Source organism: Adiantum capillus-veneris, chromosome 9 (assembly GCF_014529385.1).
Source record: "Adiantum capillus-veneris isolate H3 chromosome 9, ASM1452938v2, whole genome shotgun sequence".
Taxonomy (NCBI): domain Eukaryota; kingdom Viridiplantae; phylum Streptophyta; class Polypodiopsida; order Polypodiales; family Pteridaceae; genus Adiantum; species Adiantum capillus-veneris.
The window spans coordinates 110,528,938-110,540,630 of record NC_140939.1 but is presented as its reverse complement, the minus strand read 5'-3'; positions in this window follow the sequence as shown (position 1 = coordinate 110,540,630).

Below are 11,693 nucleotides of genomic sequence, written 5' to 3'. Positions count from 1 at the left end.
TGGGTAAGATGCACCGTTCTAAGTTTCCAAAGGATGGTTCAGTTAGGGCCACATGCAGGTTGAATCTTGTGTATAGTGATGTTTGTGGGCCCATGCAAACCCCGTCCTTGGGAAATTACCTTTACTTTGTGACTTTCATTGATGATTACTCCAGGCATGCATGGGTATTTCTACTTAAAGCGAAATCGAAGTTTTTATGTGCTTCAAACAATTTTTGGCTATGGTTGAAAATGCCTCAAAATGTACTATGGGCACCCTCCATTCCGATCGAGGGGGGGATTATATGTCTCATGAATTTATTGCATTTCTAGCTAGTCATGGGATAAAACACCAATGTACAATGCCCAATACACCTTAGCAAAATGGTGTTGCTAAGAGGAAAAATAGGTCACTTACGAAGATAGCACGATGCTTTGCTGCATTCGTTTTGGCTTGAGGCCATCATGTGTGCCACTTATGTACTAAACATGTGTCCTACAAAAGCTTTGCAATCTATTACTCCATATGAAGCATGGCATGATAGAAAGCCTTCTGTTGAGCGCAAGCGTGTTTTTGGTTGTTTGGCATATGCTTTGGTGCCACAAACATAGCGCATAAAATTGGATGATAAGTCTGTCAAATGTATTTTTGTTGGTTATAGTGCTGAAAGCAAAGGTTACAGGTTGTATCATCCATAAACAAAGCGTATTCTGGTTTCACAGGAATATGTTGTGTTTGTGGAAGATTTTGTTTAGCCCTTGTTGTCATGTACTAGAGACAGTAATGTAGCTCACAGGACCTTTATGACACTTTGTTGCCTCTTTTCAGTGATGGAAGTTTGAATATAAATTCCAATGAGGCAAATGTACAGCCTATGGGGGTTTGTGAAAATGTTACAGATGTCAAGAAAGGAAAAGAGGATAAAGTGTGCAAATGTAACAAAGTATGGGTTGAAGCAATCTCCTCGTGCTTGGTATGAGAAGGCTGACACTCATTTGGTCAAATGAGGCTTTCGTAACAGTCCAACAGAAAGCACATTGTATGTAAAGCATGAGGGTGATGTACTTCTCATTGTTGTTCTTTATGTGGATGATTTGTTGATCATTGGTCCCATTGAGGCACATATTACCGAATTTAAGACTGAGTCGAATGCTACTTTCAAGATGAAATATTTGGGGTTGTTGCATCATTACTTGGGCATAGAATTTAAGCAGTGTGATGGTGGTATTTCCTTGTGTCAGAATACTTACATAGAGACATTGCTATGTAATTTTGGACTTGAGGATTGCAAACCTATCACCACTCCCATGGAAACAGGTTTGAAATTGAGTCTACATGATGCTGGTGATCTTGCTAATGTCACTCTTTACCAAACTATTGTTGGTTGCCTCATTTATGTATGCAACGCAAGGTCGGATATTCAGTTTGCAGTCTCATAGGTCAGCAGATTTATGCATAGCCTAGGGTCTAAGCATTGGCAAGCTGTCAAGAGGATTTTCTACTACTTGAGTGGCACTTTACATCTTGGCTTGTTTTATCCCAAGGGGGGATCATTGCCGCCAGACTTACATGTTTTTTCGGACTCAAATTAGGCTGGTTGTTTTGACACGCGAGTGTCCACGAGTGGTTTTTCTTTCATGCTTTACACTTCATGTATATCATGGTTGAGCAAGAAGAAACCTACTGTGGCCACTTCTAGTTGTGAGGCTAAGTACAAGGCAGTCTTCACAGCTATGGTTGAGTGTGTATGGCTCAGACACCTTATGGCTGATTTGGGTGTTGGACAAGACACTGCCAACACTATCTACACTGACAGTCAGAGTGCAGTGGCAGTTGCAAGGAACCCAGTTTTTCATGCTCGCACAAAGCACATTGAGGTGTATTACTACTATGTCAAGGAGAGGCTCTCAGCAAGAGAGATCAGCTTGGCTTATGTTCCCACACAAGACAGCCTTGTAGATCTTTTCACAAAGGCATTGTCTCCTAAGAAGTTCGAAGCTTTCCGCAAAGCTTTGGGCTTACTCCCCTTTGTGGATTGATCATGTCCTCGGGGCATGGCACTTCCCTTTACTCATGCGTCATCTCTCATTCACCGCATCACTCCTAGGGGGTATTTGTTACCATATACATGTGGTAGTGATGTGTGTGAACACACTAGGACCACCGGGGCATTTTTTTCCTCTTTAGGAGTTTTTTTCCCCCATGCATTGTATATACACCCATTCATTCTAGGGCTATCTATCTTTCCATTGCACACTAAGTAATACACTCCTTGTTGTGTGCCTTGAGCTTCCTTTGTCTTCTCCAAGCTGTGTGTGTTTTCTTGCAACCCTAATTCCAACAGTCTGCATCCATAGAGCTACTGTCACTCGGCTCAGTATCTTCCTCTATCTCTAGCTCGGGAAACTCCTCGAGCTTTACCGCTTCGATCTCGTCTGCAAACCACACTCTTTGACCTTTATCACACTTCAATGGAGCTTCTACAACCACATTGAACTTGGTAGCACACCCCTTGTCCACTCTGGAACCACCTTCACTTCCTCCACAATTGGAGCCGCTCTAGCCGGCATCCTCGGCATAGGAACCACCTTGTCTCTTTGTACCCAAAGAACCTTTGTCTCTCCTCGCACATGCACTTCCCTTTGCACTACATGTGGCTCCACTACTACCGCATAACACCGCCTTGGCATCATCGCACTTGGAAAACTCCGTCTAACTTCGCGTTTCTTCATAATCTTTGTGGTTCGCCCTTTCGCTAGAGCTACCGCCTCTTCATATGACACCGGGCTATCTATCTCAACCTTGTCACATACTTCCTCATGCAACCAATCCATAAATTTACTCAACTTTAAAAAACCAAAATTTTTTGCAACAGTTACTTTGATTAGCTTTCCCCAAAGGGCCTCGAACTCCCACTCGAACGCTTGGAAATTCGCTTCCAAGCTATGTTTCAAACTGTCTAGCTTTTGCTTTACTTTGTCTAGCTACGCATCTGCTACATATCTTCTTTGAAAAGCCTCCTCAAGGGCTTCACAATCATTCTTTTCTTCATCATGTAGGCCATCAACCCATAGCCTTGCTTTACCACGAACCAAACACCTTGTTGGAATTAGGGTTGCAGAGAAACACACACAGCTTGGAGAAGACGAAGGAAGCTCAAGGCACACAATAGAGAGTGTATTCCTTAGTGTGCAATGGAAAGATAGATAGCCCTAGAGTGATGGGCGTATATACAATGCACGGGGGAAAAAACCTCCTAAAGAGGGAAAAAATGCCCCGGCGGTCCTAGTGTGTTCACACACATCACTACCACATGTATATGGTAACAAATCCCCCCTGGAGTGATGCGGTGAACGAGAGCTGGCACATGAGTAAAGGGAAGTGCCATGCCCTGAGGACAGGATCAGTCCACAAAGGGGAGTAAGCCCAAAGCTTTGCGGAAAGCTTCAAGCTTCTCACGAGACAATGCCTTTGTGAAAAGATCTGCAAGGTTGTCCTGTGTTGGCACATAAGCCAAGCTGATCTCTCCTGCTGAGAGCCTCTCCCTGACATAGTGGTAATGCACCTCAATGTGCTTTGTGCGAGCATGAAAAACTGGGTTCCTCGCAACTGCCAATGCGCTCTGACTGTCAGTGTAGATAGTGTTGGCAGTGTCCTGTCCAACACCCAAGTCAGCCATAAGGCGTCTGAGCCATACACACTCAACCGTAGCTGTGAAGACTGCCCTGTACTCAGCCTCACAACTCGAAGTGGCCACAGTAGGTTGCTTCTTGCGCAACCATGATATACATGAACTGCCAAGCATGAAACAGAAACCACTTGTGGACACTCGCATGTCAAAACAACCAGCCCAATCTGAGTCCGAAAAAGCATGTAAGTCTGGCGGCAATGATCCCCCCTTGGGATAAAACAAGCCAAGATGTAAAGTGCCACTAAGGTTGCGGAAAATCCTCTTGACAGCCTGCCAATGCTTAGACCCTGGGCTATGCATAAATCTGCTGACCTGCGAGACTGCAAACTGAATATCTGGCCTCGTGTTGCATACATAAATGAGGCAGCCAACAGCAGTTTGGTAAAGAGTGACATCAGCAGGATCGCCAGCATCATGTAGACTCAAGTTCAAACCTGTTTCCATGGGAGTGGCAATAGGTTTGCAATCCTCAAGTCCAAACTTACATAGCAATGTCTCTATGTAACTTTTCTGACACAAGGCAATACCACCATCACACTGCTTAAACTGTATACCCAAGTAATGATGCAACAGCCCCAAATCTTTCATCTTGAAAGTAGCATTCAAATCAGCCTTAAATTCAGCAATATGTCTCTCATTTGGTCCAGTGATCAGCAAATCATCAACATAAAGAACCACAATGAGAAATACATCATCCTCACGCTTTACATACAATGTGCTTTCTGTTGGACTGTTACGAAAGCCTCGTTTAACCAAATGAGTGTCAGCTTTCTCATACCAAGCACGAGGAGATTGCTTCAACCCATACAAAGCCTTCTTACATTTGCACAATTTGTCCTCTTGTCCTTTTATGACAAAACCGCGAGGCTGCGTTACATAAACTTCCTCAAATATGTCACCATTCAAGAAAGCAGTAACAATGTCTGATTGATGTACATCCCAACCAAAATGAGCTGCCAATGCACATAGAAAACGCACAGTAGTCATACGACAAGTGGGAGCAAAAGTCTCTTCATAATCTATGCCTTTTTGTTGTGCATAACCCTTTGCAACAAGTCGAGCCTTATGGCGATCGATCTCACCATCCGGCTTGCGTTTCAACTTGTAAACCCACTTCGTACCAATGGCCTTTTTGCCAGGAGGCAAATCACATAAAGTCCATGTGTCATTCTCTATAAGTGCATCATATTCTGATTTCATGGCAGCAATCCAATTTTCTGAATTCTGTGCTTCATCAAAAGACAGAGGCTCCTCAACATCATGTAAACTAGACACAGCCAAAGCATAACAATCTGATGCATAAGATGCATGGCGAGAGCCTGAACGAGTACGACTAGATAAAGGTGCATCCAATTTACTGTCACGCAAAGTGTGCACCAGCCATTTTGGCATACCTCTAGCCTGCTCATTTTCAACCCTTTCCTCATCAAGTACATCATGTACATCTGCATCAGTAATAGGCTGTTCTAAAACATTTTCAGAAACCCCCATAGGCTGTACATTTGCCTCATTGGAACTTACATTCGTATTTCCACCACTAAAAAGAGGCAACAAAGTGTCATAAATGTCCTGTGAGCTTACATTACTGTCTCTAGTACATGACAGCAAGGGTTGAACAGAATCTTCCACAAACACTACATCCCGTGAAACCAAAATACGTTTTGTTTGCGGATGATACAACCTGTAACCTTTGCTTTCAGCACTATAACCAACAAAAATACATTTGACAGCCTTATCATCCAATTTTCTGCGCTGCACTTGTGGCACCAAAGCATATGCCAAACAGCCAAAAACACGCATGTGCTCAATAGAAGGTTTTCTATCATGCCATGCTTCATATGGAGTAATAGACTGCAAAGCTTTCGTAGGACACCTGTTAAGTACATAAGTGGCACACATGATGGCCTCAAACCAAAAAGAATGCGGCAAAGCTTGACTTTTGACCATACATCGTGCCATTTCCGTTAGTGACCTGTTTTTCCTCTCAGCAACACCATTTTGCTGAGGTGTATAAGGCACTGTACATTGGTGTTTTATCCCACGACTAGCCAGAAATGCATTAAATTCATGAGACATATACTCCCCCCCTCGATCGGAACGGAGGGTGCCCATAGTACATTTTGAGACATTTTCAGCCATAGCCAAAAATTGTTTGAAGCACATAAAAACTTCGGACTTCGCTTTAAGCGGAAATACCCACGCATGCCTGGAGTAATCATCAATGAAAGTCACGAAGTACAGGTAATTGCCCAAGGACGGAGTTTGCATGGGCCCACAAACGTCACTATGCACAAGCTGCAACCTGCATGTGGCCCTAACTGAACCATCCTTTGGAAACTTAGAACGCTGCATTTTACCCAGAATACAGCCTTCACAAACATGTTTGATAGGTGCTTCAAGAGGCGGCAAAGAAGCAACCATATCAGATTTCTGCAAACGCAGCAAACTGGCAAAATTCAGATGACCAAAACGTGCATGCCAAAGTTTTGCATCTGAAATAGCCCTTGAATCTGCAACAGCATTTGCAAAATTTTGTCCACACTTGTCATACAAAGTGAGCTTATACAGCCCACGGCATAAAAGCCCAGATGCAACAATTTCATCACCAAAACTGAGATCATGAACTGTACATCTGTCATCCACAAATTTGACTACAAGTCCAAGTCTAGCAAGTGCGGATACAGACAAGAGATTCTTCTTGATCCCAGGTACATAAAGTGCATCAACAAGTGTGAAGGAACTGCCATTAGCAGCAGTGAGCACAATCTTTCCAACTCCCTGAACTGGATAAGAGGCGTTGTTGGCACAAGTGACTGAATTCCCATGAGGGACAGACTCGAGAGAGGTAAACAATTCACGATGTGAGGTAATGTGCTTTGTAGCACCACTGTCGAAATACCACACATGTGAATCTGCAGCAACTGACAAGCATGCATCATGGACAGCAGGATTGTAAGTGCACTCTGCGCTAAAAGCCCATTCTGCATCAACATCAGCATCACAATCTCCTTTCACAGAAGACTCAACAATGGCTGCATTTGTAGTGGAACCAGCATTTGCAGTGGAACCACCCTCTTTCTTCTTAGCCTCTTTGGCCTTCAACTTAGGACACGACTTGATCAAGTGATCATTGGCTTTACAATAATGGCAACGCATCTTCTTTTTGCCCTTATCACCAGAATTGCCAGACGAAGTGCTGCCAGTAGAAGCATTAGGAACAAAATTTTTGCCACTCGCAGCAGAACCATAAGAAGTGGCTGCATTACTGTTACCACCCTTTCTTTGAGAAGCAATAAAAGCCTGTTCAACTGCACGCTGCCTAGTCCTGTTTTTTCTAGAAAGTGACTCTTGCAACAGCAATGTGCATAATGCATCAAACTTGACAACTTCAGGATTTCCTTGGGTCATCAGTCTCCAAGTACTAGCAAAAGTCTGGTAGGAATCTGGTAAGGCATCAAGAACAGTCTGCACAAGGGAACTGTCAGAAATGACTTCACCTACAGAAACGAGTTGCTCATTGATATCCTTGACACTAGCAAGGAAAGTGTCCATATCATCCTCCTCATGCATAATCTTCGACTCTAGCTCTTTACGCAGCAAAGCAATTTTAGCCTCATTGCGGCTTGCATAAAGACCTGCTAGAATATCCCAAGCCTGTTTTGCAGATTTTGCTGAACGGATGTGAGGAATAATGGTGCGCTTCACAGACAACGCAATCAATGCATGAGCCTGCGCATCCTTAACATCCCAACGAGCTTGTTCTGCTGTAGGCAAAACAACTCTAACAGCTGCAATCCTTGCAGCAAGACCTGCAACATCCTCAATATCGCCTACATCTTCAGAACCAGGACGTACATCAATGCCCTGCACAATGTTCCAGACACCTTTTGACACAAGAACGTGTTGCATCATATAAGCCCACATAGGGTAGTTGTCCCCATCCAACCTGTCCTCAGCAGCAAACATCTTGAACACATCTGTGTTGTTGTTGTCAGCCATGGTAAATGCTGCACCTGATGTGAAAACTGCCCGAAAATAGGAGAAATGGAGCGGGAACAACTTGTGCTATATAGCACAAACCGTAGAAGACTATAAGGCACCTGTTATGCAGAAAACGGCACTGACAGAAAATCTGCACAAAATGACGAAATAGCCTGTGCAGTACTGCCCGTGGTGGAAACGGAGGCCGAAATGAGCCCAAATCAAAATTCTGAGCAGACCAAGCTCTTCGAGCTTACCCAAAATATTTGTCGACCTGCGAACGCTTGTCAAAGCTCACTGAAATCGGAGAAAGTGAGCAGGCGTGTGCTGGAGCAGCTGGCGACTAAGCCCGGGAGGACGTGACCTGCTCTGATACCAATTGTTGGAATTAGGGTTGCAGAGAAACACACACAGCTTGGAGAAGACGAAGGAAGCTCAAGGCACACAATAGAGAGTGTATTCCTTAGTGTGCAATGGAAAGATAGATAGCCCTAGAGTGATGGGCGTATATACAATGCACGGGGGAAAAAACCTCCTAAAGAGGGAAAAAATGCCCCGGCGGTCCTAGTGTGTTCACACACATCACTACCACATGTATATGGTAACACACCTGTACCGCACCTTCTTCTCTCGATAAACCGCTTTCCAACACGAACAATCCGTAATCTTGGAGCCAGGTTTCCACATCTTCGACCCCATTGAAAATGGGAAATCTAGACCATGCCATCTCTAGCAGCACCTGCTCTTCAAAGGCCGCACCTTTGGCATCACCAAAATCACCGCTTTGACATCAACTAGGAGCATCAGACAACTCCTCTATGGGGGCACCAGAAGATGGAGAGGGGGAATGGGGAACACACCCGGCACAAAAATGACTGCCTCTCTATAGCCCAGGGCGTACACAACACCCCAATCTACTAGAGTTCACCTATGAAACTCTTGACACACAATGGTAGGCCACCGCCCGCACACACACTGATGTGTAACCATGCACACACTCAGCTAACCACGCATTTCTCTGCTCATTTCAAGCAACACACCGCTATCGCACACGAAACCACACTCTCACTTCCATTCCACACACAAAGAAGGGGCCCGGGGGGCACACACATCTGCACCGGCACCACACACACAAGCAGAAGAAGTATAGAAGGGGGGCAAGGAAAACAGCACGATAGAAACACAATGGAGGCTTCACCACTACTCAAACACTCTTTACAACTCATTGACATCAAACGGCACACCCAAATGGTCGTCGGGCAAGAAAACATACACTTGGGGCTTTGCAGGCACACACCTCTGCACAAAAAAGACAACCCAAGAACTCACACACACACACACACACACACACACACACACACACACACACACACACACACACACACACACACACACACACACACACACACACACACACTATCTTGGCTCTCTACAGGCTCACCGGCTCAAGGCCCTGGCAAGAGGCCTACAATGGCAAAAACCATGAAAGCTTATATAGGGGTGTCCCTTTCAATTTGGGCATATGGACTCTGATTGGTCCATCTGGCACCCTTATTTAGCAACTTTGGAGGGGGTGACCGCCTTTGGCTTCATCTACTCTCTACCTCCTTTTTGCTTGTGCTTGAGGGGGGTGCACTAGAGACATCGCTAGTGCCCCTTGGTATCCTTGATTTTTTTTAATAAAAAAATTCCCCCCCTTAACCTTACCCCTTCTCACCTTTGAGATTTTTGCCCCTATGGGCTTTTGACCCACCTGCTCTCCATCTACCCACTTTCGTCGGCTTTTAACTGACCCCTTGGGCTTGGATCCTTTGAATTCTCTCTCTTTCTAAATTGCCTCTCGTCTTGCTTTGACCTGCGGGCACTCTTTGACCAATTTGGCCCTTTACTCCTTTGCACATGACGTCCCCCTTGGGTGGCCTTTGAATCTCCTTTCTCTCTCATAGCATGGGAATGCCTCCTACTTGCCCAAATTGGACTGCTCCCCATTCTCTCTCTCTCTCTATCTATCTATCTATCTATCTATCTATATATATATATATGGAACTCACCCCCTATTCCCAGGCCCCAGGCGACCCCAGGCAATAGCTGTGCGTGGGGGGGGGGGGGGGGGGGGGGTGCTCAACTCTGTATTCCCCCCCCCCCCCCCCCCCCCCCCCCCCCCCCCCCCCCCCCAAGGGGCATAGGATCAATCCCCTCAAGCGCGAGCATTCCACATCATCGGCCACCCGCTCAGAGCTATCGGCCGCGCCGGCCACTGCCGCGCGGCACCGATCTCAGCCAAAACAGCTAACTGCACCACCACCACAATTGCGCATAGCGTCCGTGACGTCTAACCCCATAGCCATAAGAAGGGATCTCTCTCTCCCATCTAATGCCTCCATCTTGCACTTATACCCCATACTATGCAGCCCGCTTTGCGCATGTGGGACCAGCTCGTACCACATGTGGCAGCTCGACCTTGACTAATCTCCTTACCTTTTCAAAAATCACCCCCAAGGGTTTCATAAACTCCCATTTTTCCGCTCCTCTTGGCATCCAACCAATTGATGCTCAAGGGCCCCATGAGCGAGCCGTCGCATTCGATTGAAAGCCATCATTGATAGCCCTAAACCATGTAAACTACACCGCATTTCGATGCTCCTAAAATCGTCAACTGAGGGCCCAAAAACCGAGAAAAACCATGTGTATATTCCCTACCGCCAATGCCCAACTTCACTAGGCCGTAGCTCGACGCTCGAGGCTAAGAATCACGAGCCGTCAATTTTTTCTGACTCCATACGGTATGCACTATCTGTTTGAACCGTGTCAAGGCCCAAAAAATGCCAGATGGCACGACTCCCCATGCGGTCAAGTGGGCACCAATGCGGTCCCTGACAAAACTTAAATTAGCCATAGGCCCATAACTTGCTATACGGAACTCCTATCCGTAATCGAAAAAGGCAGGCATGCTCCATAATTCTAGCATTACAACTCTATCTGTTGACATCTTCTCTGGCCACCTGTCCCCATTTGCCTACCCGTCAGGGATTTGCAACACCTTCTAGCTTTAAACTGTGATATCTGGCGCATCGGGGCTCCGTTTTTCGACCCGTCTAGATCGGCTTCTAAAGCACCTCAAAGTCCACATTCTAGAGCACCAACTCATCACTTTGAGCACCTTCGCCTGTCATCCCATCTGGACCATCCTTGAGCATTTTTGGCCTAAAAAGCCGCATTAGACATACATTCCTGCTGCCACTAATCTGCCCAAGGACTTCATACCTGCTCTAGCCTTCTGCATTGCACCTGCCTGTAGCCTTAGCCTGGCATACGCCACCTTCCAACTTGGAACAACTTTGGTTGCCCAACGTCTGCACAATTTCCAGAGCCTTCCTAATCACTTGGAGGCTAGCTTTCAGAAAAAGAAGGGAATCATCCGCAAATGGCTTCACAAGAAGCTGGCTATGTTATTGGGTAGAGGCAACCGTTGAATCTCCCCTTTTGCGGCACTTTCTTTGAGCAATGTCACCAATGGATGAGATTGAATGGCGAACATGAGCAGGGCTAGTGGGCAGCCCTACTTGATTGATCTTTTGACTTTGAATGCAACAACAATCCTCTCATTGCAAAGGAGCTTCAAATGGCTATCGGCCCCAAGGGTGTTAATCAACCGACACATCCACAGCCCAAAGCCCAACGATTTCATGTAATCTTCAATAAATGGCCATGTTATCGTGTCATAAGATTTATCCAAATCGAGTTGCATTAGTATACACTCCTGCTTAGAGAACGTTACATATTTTATGTCGACCATTGCTGCCAGAATGTTATCATTAATTGACCTTCCCTTGATAAACCCATGCTGGTGGGGAGTAATGACCTTATCCAGGAGGGGAGACAGCCTGAGGGCTAGGGTTTTAACAATAATTTAATAGTCCACTCACATCATAGTAATGGGGCACCAATGTTTAAACTGCAAGGAACAAATTTGCTTGGGGATAGGTTTGATGAGGCCCCTTTTAATGCTGAAGTCAAGGACATCAAAACCCCCACTATGGTC